This window comes from Opisthorchis viverrini (assembly GCF_000715545.1).
Source record: "Opisthorchis viverrini unplaced genomic scaffold opera_v5_210, whole genome shotgun sequence".
Taxonomy (NCBI): Eukaryota; Metazoa; Platyhelminthes; class Trematoda; order Opisthorchiida; family Opisthorchiidae; genus Opisthorchis; species Opisthorchis viverrini.
Genome location: NW_008751866.1, coordinates 492486 through 503560, shown reverse-complemented (window position 1 = coordinate 503560; position 11075 = coordinate 492486). Strand labels below are relative to the sequence as shown.

Sequence of the window (11075 nt, the reverse complement as noted above, 5' to 3'; positions counted from 1 at the left end):
TTTCCGTTTTTTCTTATCAAATAACGACGCTTTCAGGGAATTTTAAATCTACCTTATAAAACTGATTCAAAGTATGTATGCCAGGACACCTTCGCTGCATTCAAACCGTACGTCATAGGTTTATCTTTCCTTTCGATTTTCTGGTGCAAAATGACGTCAGTTTTCAAGTTAAATACCATCACGTCATTTTGGTCTAACTATGGGTCAAGTCATGCGTAAATTCAAACTGAAGAATCGATATTCAGCTGAGTCCCTGGATCCTGATATTTTTTAAGCTGAAGATAACGCATTGGGACTATCTAACGTTTCATATGGCACAAGATATCGCGGCATATTTTCTAAATCTTAGGAGGATACGCTCCGACCGTAACGGGACTACATAACAGTCAATGGAATAACCGTTTTCGTTGAGACAGATTTCATTGGTTGTTCTTCACTCGTCCTTGACAGGTGAGTTGTATTCTTAGTATCACTATTTTGACCCTCTTGTACGTGACAGTGATCAATAGATTAGCCGGTTTGCATGTTCATTGACTTTTTCTGGTTTGGCCAAATGCACCAGGATATCAACCGGCCATCCAGACCGGGGTTCGCTGTAATAAGAAGGCATTAGGGAGACTGTGGTCCACAACACCAGATGATAAATGCCATCTCGAAATGAAATGTGACACGAGCCAACTCTGTGCATCAGGTTCAGTTGAAGAACAGCATAACAGAGAGGGAGCTTGACCAGACGATAAATCCATTCATCATCAAGCTTATTTGAGGTGTGCTCTGTATGAACAAAATACTGCGACATCTCGAATGTCATCCGAAACGAAATGGAAATAAAAATAATAAAAATAATAATAATCGTTCAGCTGTAACACCCTTCCGGTGGCTAGCTGCCATGCCACCCGAGGGCTGGCTTCATCTGCTTAATGGGCCTTTAGAAGGACAAAACCGGTCGTGAGCTGTCAAAGAGATTTCACCAATGTTATGATTAGAAAACTTCATGAAAACACATTGCAGTGTCTCGAAAATCTTACCACATAAGGCGGTCTCCGTGCAGAATACTTGGTTGAAGATAGCCACAGAAGAGGGTTTCAACTGGATTTCTTGCGGGTTTCCGCCATATGCAGGCAAAACCGATCTTAGGGTTAACGGAGTGTTCTCAGCGAACCTATGAGTAAAGCGTTCCGTCCAGCTGACCACAACGTTCTATTTGAACACGTGATATCACATGTCCAAAATCCGCCACCAAGCCCAGTATTAGTTTCCGAGTCACGTGTGGCTAAAAGTCCACCTAGCTTAAGAAAGAACTAAACATGTCAGCCGAACTTTTCTGAGTTGGGGCAAAGCCCTCTGCAAATGAGCCAGCTCCGAGTCGGTCTGACGCCCTGATGTCATGCTCAAAGAACCAGCAACTGTCGCCTATTGTTTACCAGTTAACTGAATGCAGACACCAAATCAATATGGCGGTAGCCTTTTGCTGCAAACTACGAAGTTGGTGTCTCCAAAAGTCCGGAAAACTAGTTGATGGCGCGTACTTCAAACCAGACCATTATCTTCTACAAAAAATCTTCACTTCTGTTATATATATATGTATATATATATATAAGTGTACTTCACTGTAGGTGATCGAAAACAAGAAACACCTGGATTGTCTTGCAGGGTCGCAATCCTGTGTGCTCTATTCAGAATCGATTTTCTCGAGGAAACGGAAATTATCGGTCAAGATATTATCACCGTAGTCAGATCTTAATTCTACCTAAGTCAGTTACCGAAATCTCGTAGTCAGTTGAACGTTGACGATCCATTATCTTCTCGATCGAAGCATTACTCTCATCTCCTGAAGTTGACTTCCAGCTTCTCTGACCACCGATTCGTTCCATTCTTTTGTGACGGGCGCTCGTCACTCGAAAGCATCCATCAGGGTGTCAGATAACCGGAAAAAACAGTTTCCTATAGTTTAAAATGCTAAAGTTTATTTTTAAACGTCCTCGCCACCGAAAATGGTGTACCGCGGACATATTCCAAGGAAGACCTCTAAGAGGCGAGACCACAAACCCCAACACCTAGTTTTATTTTGCTCCCTCATGCTGATATTTTTTTCACTTCTCACATCTTGATGTCGCCTTGGTGAAAATCCAACTGACTCTACGATGACGAACTGGCATCATTGTTAGCGTTAGTTTAGGCGAGATGGCTCAAGTGGTTAGAACGCGAATTTACTGACCGGAAGGTCCATGGGTCGAACCCGACCTCTGCCTCTCGACTTCCCCTGTCTCATCATCATCATCATTATCATCATCATTATTATCATCATCATCTTCATCATCATGATCATCATTCATCATCTTCATCAACATCATCATCATCATCATCATCATCATCACAATCATCACCATCATCATGATCATCAGNNNNGCTGTTCAAACGATTTTCTGCTTTATTCATCATGATGGACAACCTCAAAGGCTGTTTCATACCTGCCGGGTTTTTAAGTATTGAGAGAACATGTTTCAATGAATGGTCTTTTGAATTTGTAGATTGTAGATTCCCTCGTCGTGCGCGTTCCACGAGCCCCTAATCACTGGACTCTATTATTGGGTATTTATTTGAAAATTGGACGATCGGACACACACCGAATAAGGACGCAAACAACCAACTAGCAGCCGATACTCTGCGCATATTCAACTCGCCATTTGATTGGGCAAACTGAGTGACCTAGAGCCTAATCTAAGTCGTATTCGATTGGTTGACAACGATTTACTGTAGTGATCGCGACTTGGAATCATCGGGGCCTAGTTTAACCAATACGGTAGTTTACCTGCGCGTATTCGCAGTCGTGACAGCGAATTCCAATTGCCTGGCGCGACGTCACGAGCCCGACAGCCAGAGTGCACGCGATTCGGAGCAGGTCTAATTAAATGACTACACACAGAATATGATTGCTACCCGATCAATCCATCACAAAATTTACAAATGCAGTGCCGCCTAATCGCATGCACTCACGCTATGGATGTGAGAGAGAGCGCACAGACATGCACAAGCATGCTCGCACCCACCATGTACAATCAACCAGCGCACAACTCGATTGCGATCGTCTAGTACACGCGTTACCAAGGCTCAGCCACTTGTTGCATACGTGAGTGAGCAACTCTGTCTTCAGTTAATTGTGGCTTTTTCGTGCGGCGCGTATCACACAACACTCACGTGCATAAACCAGGCAGCCACACACTGTGTGTGTTCCACTCTGAGTACCACTTTGCCCCATTTGTGCGCCATCTGACTATCATTTAACATTCGACCTTAACGTGACGAAACAAGTCTGAGCTCGTGGACTCTCGCTGAAACGATTGTCTTGCTTCTGTGTGCTCATCGTTGCTGTCAATGACTGTTACCTCAAACACGGGTTTTCGGAGACTGAAACTTTTGTGTGTGCGTGTCTGCGTGTGTGTGTGAATCCGTTGTTGGCCCAGTGAGGCTAGAAGGGGACGATTCTGAGCAGGCGATAGCATCGCTTCCTAGTGGGAGATCTGATTTCGGACTTTATTTGCAACCTTTCATATTTGGACCATCGCATGGTAAGTGCACTTCTGTTTGGAACGTTGGTGAATGGCCTTTCCTCCATTTCTGTTTTCTCATTCGTTTACATTGTTATACGGCCATTCTGTCGGGTGAGGACAGATTAGCAACAGAACAAAACCAACGTTGTATTCCCACTTGTGATATTTGTGGTTGAAAAACGAGCGGTGCTGTATTCTTTTCAAGCGTGAGTTAGTCAAAGCATTCGAAGCCTAGCGGTTTAGTGTTCAAACTCCATGGAATTTTTTGTGTGAGGTCCCAATAAGGACGATGTACGATGTTTCTCAGCTTTTCCACGCGAACTGACTTCAATTTCAGGGTTGAGATCGGAATATTTGTTGATTCTACAGAAGGAAACATGACAAACAGATCGGTTTCTAGGACAGAACGATTGGATTTAATTGCGGTCTGTTGTAGATGTGCCATATTTTACTTAGATGAGCTCTTTCAGCTGTAGTACCCTTTTGGTGCCTAACTACCATGCCAGCCGAAAAGAGCACGAGGGCTGGAATACTGCCAGGTTTCCCGAGCCTAGACAGGAGCGGTCGAGAGGCGGAGGTCGGGTTCGAACGACGGACCCTCCGGTCAGTAAATTCGCGCCTTAACCACTTGGGCCATCTGGCCCCCCCCCCATATTTTACTAGGTTCCCGTTGTCTTTTGAGAATAACGCGCTTAGATTGAATCACTGCTCGGAGAGGAGTTATCATACCTTAAAATGGTCGACGTAGGATATCCCCGTTTAGAAGCAAGCTTCCGTTTTGAAACAAACTCTCGGAGATCCGCTGGTTGACTACCAACCCCGTAGGTAATAAACAGGATAGATGCTTGAAGGCTATGCTTAAACTGCTCAAAATTTGATTTAGGATCAATACAAGAGAACTTTGAGATGAGTCTCATTTAAGAGACAGGCACGAGATCATTGCACTGCGTTGTCGACACGCCTTACACGACCGGTCTTGGAAGGATTTCCAGGAATAACAAACGAACCGTTCTAACGTCAGGTCTTTTTGGGTACCTACAACAGGTTAAATGTCATGATAGGCTTATTGATCTTTTCTAGTAGTCAAGACCAAATAAATGCCCGAGGTCATGACATATTAGTGGATATTAAAGCACTGACTTGAATGGGACTGTCTCCGCACACATACATGACCGACCTGTGAGAATCAAGAGTACCTGTTTGGAACTAGTCCAAGGTTTGTTAAAGAAACACAGTCTGATGTGTGGCTTCTAGATCGGAATCAACGGAACATGACTCAACATTGAAGTGCATCTCTTTTGATTGGACATGTTTGTTGAACTTTCAAGAACGGACAACCGATTCCGGTCGTGGGAGCGATTTCCTCTTGATGTGAACCCTTTTCACCGATTGATGGAAAGCTGTTGTAAGCAGCTGCCCCCTTTGAAACTCTACTTCATCTTTTCCATCCTCTTTCCTCACTTCCTTTTGCGAGCACCTCCGGTTGAAAAACCACGTTCTTTTGCAGAATGTGGCAGACAACTGCTAACCGATAATTGCCCGAATAAGATGTGACGGGGTTCGCCCCAAAACTGAACTTGGATCACATGATGATTAGGCCAAAGTGGCTGGTAACCTGGTGAAATTATCCCCGTCCGGTTGCTGGTTGAAGACTAACACTCGGTACAGGAGGAAGGAAGACTAGTTTACCGAACTTTTGAAATGTTTCCACTTACAAAAAAACGAGAGACGAGTGTGACTTCTGGAAAGCCAACCGACGTACTATGATTCGTAGGTGGGGCATAAGTGATACATTTTTACAAATAAGTTCCTTCTCATACCAATCTGTTTCTCACGGGAGATCCGACTGAATCCCTCCTTCATGAATATACACTGCGATATCTCCAATATCGTGCCAAATGAAAGATGAAGTGGCCTTTGTGCAGCACATTCTGTTGAAGAACAAGATGAAGCGTCTATCGAAATTTGTCCAGTTTTGGCGCAAGTGGAACATAACGCTGACGGAACCTCAGAGTCTGCGTCTACTTGATGAAAATACAGAGAGGCTAAACCGGTTGTGAGTTGTCGAACGGTTTTCATCAAACTTGTGAGTAGCTTCCTTTACGAAAAAGTATGTTTTTATGTCTCTTTTAATGTGACGTGCGTAAATCGGTCTTCAAATCGTCTATGGAGATATTCGAACCCACGTCTTCGATACTCAAGTCCGCGGTGCTGACAGTTCGGTCACATTGGTTCCCCCGTATGCATAACTGAGCTCTGGGCACGAGGACATCGAAGTGGTTGGTATAAGCCTGGATGCGTGCTCAGGATCAAATATAGCTGGGAATATTGATTAAGGTTGGGCCAGGCATACATACAAAGCGTTTTGGACTTTGATGGATGAACTCTGGGTCTACAAACTACCTTCCTTATCATTTTTCCACCTTCCTGCTGACTCTCAACTGTTCTGCATCAACCTTTCTCACGACGCGTTTAGCGAAATCCGAAGAGCGGTAACGAACCCTTTTCCCCGCTTTTACTGAACCTTAATTTTGGATCAACACTTCAGCTGGACCGCGGTGCAGAGGTTTGTATTCTCCGTCTCGAGTTTCTTCCCGGGGACATTCTGTGGGCTTTGTAGACGAGTTCTGCCCCACCAAAAATCTCTTATTCAGCTTGTCTGTTTTCCAACCGATGTTTCTCATCACACTGCCTTTCGCCTCTTCTTGACGTTCCATCCATCAGATTACGCTCTGTGTTTCTCTGCCCACATGGTTCTCCTTATCGGTACCTCATCGTTTTCTCTTCAAAGCCCCCACTTTGTCTCCCCATTATGTATCCAGGCAATATTTTCTAGAGACTAGGACAGTATGTGCCCATTTGTCCGCTAGCATTCTTCTGAGTACATTTCAGGGGATCGCTCAGTTTTGTGAGAAATTACGGTTTTCAGAAAAAGCGGACGATTTTGCCCAAAAATCCCCCCCCAATTCTTCAGTAATTAAAGCGAATATTGGTAACTGCTACTCTGATCCACTAGCAAACAAGCTGTCTTAAACATCAGTTTGATGAGCCAGGCGATTTGTAGGGGAAAACATAGCAAAAGTTGGAACATGGCTGGACTTAGAACCGAGGATAAATTGCACGAGGGAATTTAGACAAATTCTTTTGCGTCCTCGGTTTATTGAACAAAAGTGTTTGTTTTCGAGAAATGCACTCATTTGCAAATTAATTTGGTTTTCACGCGAGACTCAATTTGGGTTCAAGTAGATCATAAGGTTGACGGAAACTCGGGGACTGCGCCTACCTGATGAGCCCAGAGCAGAAGGGCGAAACCGGTCGTGGGCTGTCGAAGAGTTTTCAGCAACCTTGTGAGTAGTTTCCTCTATGAAAATACGAAAAGTATTTGTTGTTCTTGTCCGAAAGTCGGCCCATGCAGATTCACCACATAAATTAGGGCGATAAATTCAATTAAGTCATTTGACAAACCCAAATTAATGTGCAAACACGAGTATCTGTTGACATCCGTCCAACGTTGGTTCAAACAAAATATGAGGTTGACGGAAACTCGAGGACTTCTTCTACCTGATGGGCCCCAAGAAAGACGAAACCAAGCGTGATCGCCGAAAAGTTTGCAGCAACCTTGTGAGTAGTGTGTTGCGTTCCAAGCTTTAGGAAATTCTGTGAACTGAGAATACAACGCTGTTTGTTGAGAGGCCGCGTCATATTTCATTCAGTTTTTTTGTCAGGTGACAAAATGCATCGGAACTCATTTTGAACTAGATGCTATTAATGTGTCCTGCGTTCACTGATGCGTCCCATGCCACCCACAAAACTTTGTTCCCCATCCATTTTTTTCTAAATTAAATGTGACATGTGAACGCACTGCCGGTGGGGAAGGCTTTTTGTCCTACAAGTCAACAAACAACTCATCAGGTTTTTTAACTGAATTACTCAGTAAACCCCTGGGTAAGTAGTGAAGACAATTTTTTAGGTTGTTTATTCATTTTAGGAGCTGGTAAATTTAATCACGCAAACCCGGCAAAATGGCGATTATGTTGACACAAGATATTGATGAACAATTATTGACGTTTTCTCAAATCAATACGAAACGGACTGTTTGTGGTGATCAATCGATTCAGTTCCGTCGGTTATTTGCAACCGAAACGCTTAGCAGATGGCTCGCGAATATTCCTAAAAGAAACTATCACTCAAAGGCACCGGATGAAATCTCCTCGACCAGTGGCGAAAAGTTTGTAAGCCATCTTCAACGAACAGATCACCTGCCACATTCCAAGTTATGACTACCAAAATTATTGAAAAAATCTGTGGCAAACTCTGATTTATTCATCACTTAAAGTTCACTTGTGAGCAGTTCCTGCGCGTTCAAACTTCAACTGTAAGTTCTGCTACCAGAGAAGAGGCATTCTGAAGTGCCTAAGTGGCCTCTCTTGAGATAATGGACTATACCAAATTAATTGCCAATAAATGAAACTCCTGCGAACTAAGCAAAAGCAATGTATTCCGTGACATGTTCTATCTAAATAGACAAAATTTGGCAAACGATTTGTAACCATAAATCACGGAAGTCACATTGGAGAAAGTAATTAGGTTGTAATTAGTTGTAATTCGATGGCCAGAATATTAAAAACTAGGGTGGGACCGCGTGATCCTCGCTGCACCTGGTTAGAGACACCGCAAGTTATGGCTGCTAATCAACGTCAGTGGAATTCTTATTTTCAGTTTCTATCCCGATTGCTTGAAGGAGTGTCTGGAGGTGTAGGTACAACGGAATACTTGTCATAGATTAGGAGTTGGCCCTCATGCGCTTTTATTACCTTCCTTAGAATAGACCTTTCAAATGAATCACGGTTGCACAGCAGCGAGGGATCAGTGATGAACACAGGTGTCTATGATGATGATGATGATGATGATGATGATGATGATGATGATGATGATGATGATGTTGATGATGTGAAGGAGAAGGAGCATGTCACCCTTCTTTTGAATGGAAGACTTTTACGCACTTTGATTTTTTGTGATTGCTGATCGAATGTCTGATATTTGTGATCAGCACACAAATATGAGTTGCGGAAGTGTCCTACAATCTACACCGAATGATCTTGTGTGTGTGTGTGTAAGTTATAAGACCGCAGCAGTTCTGTGTCCCGGTTGAGAGATGCTTGATCTTGATGTTCATCATCTTTGGCATATACAACTATTTAGGTCTCTAAAGGTGATTGTTCTTTTGGGCTGATTTCGATCCCTGGTCGAAAGAAAACACGTGTTGACTGATGCAGAACAGATTTAAGCTAAAAAAACATCCGTCAATATGAGCTATTTTGGCCTGATCACCTACTGCGCATGCCTAGCCTTCATCTGTCATATAGCGGTTTTACCAAGTCGACTTTATCGCGGTACAGAATGCATCTTTGGAAAAAACGTTTGGTGCGATCTCCCTGAGTTACACTCAAGTCACTTTTTTTGTACGTTCGAAAATAGTTGCAGTGAGAAATGACTGCGAAACAATGTCAGCTGTATTCCTGCGGCTGAATTTCTGTCTGACCAGCATTCCCAATTAGGTCCGAGTCTTACAAAAAGAATTTTTTCTTGAGGAAAACTCCCAGTTTTTATGGTGATAAGTGGCTGAAATCAAAGGCAGTAATGGTGACTGATCATCAGGTACAACTTCATTCAGATTCTGCCGCAGAACGCATTGTAGGTTTGGAAAGCAAATGTGTACTTTCACTGAAAGTTGAGTTAAACAAACGTTTGAATCAATTTTAGCCTCCTCTTCAGCGTAATTAGTTGAAAATTTCCTCACGGATGCCCTAGTCCTTCTGGTAAATCTCATCGAAATACCTACTTGCCATTCATGCAGTTTGAATTAGTGAGAACGCCTCAGTCGTTTTATGCACCAAATCTCATCAAAAACCTACTTGCCATTCAGGCAGTTTGAATTAGTGAGAACGCCTCAGTCGTTTTATGCACCGAGTGATAGGCAACATCATTCCTCGTCAACGATACGGCGATTCACAGTGCGCCTCCATGTGACCCCGATCAATTTTGGTTCACATACACTATAGAAGGCCAAAGTCAATTTTCTATTAGATCCTCGTAACTGTCACACAGATACGTAATCCTGACATAAACAACCGAATTCGTCTGTGAAGGAATGCCCAAAATTACCGAGTCATAGAAAAAAGCAGGCATCCAGGCCTCAACCGAGGAGGGTGATCTACTGCCAGTCCGTGGGGCGGTACCTGCGAATGATGAAAAAAGAGCGGAACAAAATGTTTCAAATGCCAGGCGAAGATGTCAGTGGTTGATACAGACTGATCGATCAGCTGCATTTCGTTCCATTTACACTAATCGAGCACAAGCTTGAATTTATGAGTGCGATCGCTTCTACAAGTGACTTTTTTGGAACGGCGAACTACGGTTTTTCGATCAAATTTGGTCGGGAGTCTCATCAATTCTGTTTCACCGGAAACTTGAATGAATCACAAACTGATCTCTCATTTCCAATATTCTTCAACTGACTACTATGCTGGATAGAGGCCAGCTCATATTTAAGTTGGTATGACCTTCGAGATATTGCAGAATGCTTCCTTGAAGGAAACTACTTACAATATTCATATCTTTGTAATATACTACTCATAAGGTTGCTGAAAATTTGTCGACAGCCCACGACCGGTTTCGTCCTTCTTGGGGCTCATCAAGTAGGCGCAGTCCCCGGGTTTCCGTCAACTTCATGTTCTATTTGAACCCGAATTGCACGAAATTAGCGAATATACACTCATTTGCAAACTAATTTGTTTTTTTCGAGAGACTCACCTGGAACCCAGCTGAATCTCTCGTTTGTGATGTTCTCAGGCGACTGAATGTGCTGCATCAGGCTGCCTCATGTTTCAGTCGCTACGATATTCGAGATATCGCGATACATTTATGTCTTTGTAATGCACTACTCATAAGGTTGCTGAAAATCCATCGACAGCCCATGACTGGTTTCGCCCTTTTTGGGGCTCATCAGGTAGGCGCAGTTCCCGGGTTTCCGTCAACCTTATGTTCTACTTGAAACATGAAGCGGCCTGGTGCAGCACATTCAGTTGCCTGAGAACATCACAAACGAGGGGTTCAACTGGGTTCCAGGTAAGTCTCTCGGAAAAAAAAACAAGTTGGTTTGCAAATGAGTATCTATTCGCTAGTGACAAAATTTTTGAGAACTCTTTGACAGTCCAGGTGGGGAATTTGCGGAGTGTTCGCCAAATTTACGTTCTATTTGAGCTATACTCATTCGTTCACCAGTTTGATCGTGGGCTGTTTTGAGCAGCTTTGCGAATAGTTTACTTTTCACCATGTTCACAGTCCAGGTGGGGAATTTGCGGTGTGTTCGCCAAATTTATGTTCTATTTGAGCTATACTCATTCGCTCACCAGTTTGATTGTGGGCTGTTTTGAGCAACTTTGCGAATAGTTTACTTTTCACCATGTTTTACCGTGCACTTAGTAGCTTATTTATCCGTGACGAACATCCCAACGGGATTGC

At 43.3% G+C, this 11075-nt stretch overlaps 1 protein-coding gene across 1 annotated transcript in view; it reads left to right on the top strand.

The window, feature by feature from the left end:
* Nucleotides 1–2869: 2869 nt before the first annotated feature.
* T265_08264 (hypothetical protein) overlaps nt 2870–11075 on the top strand; it is a gene marked incomplete at both ends in the record, with an annotated part of 108892 nt that continues 100686 nt past the window's right edge. Inside the window, one exon of the mRNA XM_009174012.1 lies at nt 2870–3569. The remainder of the gene's footprint in view (nt 3570–11075) is intronic.